Raw genomic sequence first — 1,218 nt, 5'->3', positions numbered from 1 at the left:
TGCCTTCGATGTTGGAAATTTCCATCTAGGCAACGATGATGTCCGGCTCAGATACGATTAGACCACTCTTGACCGGAGGACCAAAGCACCGCGGACAGTTCTCGGCTAACTTGTCCTGGGTGGTCATATGAAGTTCGGCGTCGAGGGCGGATTCAGTTTTGGTGAGCATCAATCGATAGGTGTCTATTGCCCATGACAAAGGTGTGTGCCATTGTTGAGGCTAAAAAAAGGACAATGTTAAGACACAAGTCAGAAAAGGAATGTGTTTCAATTCTATACTGACTAAAATCACATACCTGATCACTCTTTGTGAGCATGAGTGGATTGAACGCGTCGAGATACTCATCCAGGCCTCGAGCAAATGGGCCCACACGTGTGGTACAGTATTTCCATATAACATGGTAGAAACGTAGGAGGCGGATAGAAAATGCTGTCACGGGGTACTTTGGTGATCCGCCTATGTATCCCATGAGGATAAGCCTTGTTAGATCACTTTTGTGACATCGACAAAATCGAATGGTAGCCTTCCGCCTGACTTACGAGCATTGGGTGGGGTAGTATGGTGATCAGTGATAGATTCAGGAACTACATAGCTTTATTTGTTACATAATTGATGCTTACATAAGATGTCGATGAGATCGATATTTCTTTCACGCCATTGACTAGGTGGGCAGTTACACAAAGGCTTGTGATCGAAGTCCCACACTTCCGGATTCCCCCATTCAGAAGTCTTCAGATGACATTCGATGTAGGCATCATACATCTCTTGTGATGAGCGTTCCAAGAGGAGATTGCGTTGTCGTCGCTCTTCTTCAATTCGTTCTTGATAAATCTCCTCAATGAAAGCAGGTTGCGGAAGGTCATCGGCTAATTCTTCAGGAAGGAGGGGCTCTAGATCCCCATCACCGTGATTAGTCATATCGTGGGGTATTGGAGGTGCCCGCCGGGTGTGTGCGATAACAGCAGCGAGCCTATGTTGAAAATGTGCCTTTTGTAAAGGGGTCTTGGGAGGTTTGAGCCAATAAGGCTTTTGGGGTCGAAACGTTTGGTGCTTTCCTTTGAACCGAGACATCTGAAAGGAAAGCGTGAGTACGATGGAAAGTTGAAATCGATGGGGGCTGGAAGGGGTTCTATTGATGAGGGATGTAGCAAGAGGCGGGAAAAGATGAGGCGACATACTGAATAAAATTTCCCCTATGGAAATCCTCAACCTGGAAA

Source organism: Melampsora larici-populina (assembly GCF_000204055.1).
Source record: "Melampsora larici-populina 98AG31 unplaced genomic scaffold MELLAscaffold_4, whole genome shotgun sequence".
Classification (NCBI taxonomy): Eukaryota; Fungi; Basidiomycota; class Pucciniomycetes; order Pucciniales; family Melampsoraceae; genus Melampsora; species Melampsora laricis-populina.
The sequence above is the reverse complement of the archived record's forward strand: the minus strand, read 5'-3'. Positions refer to the sequence as shown.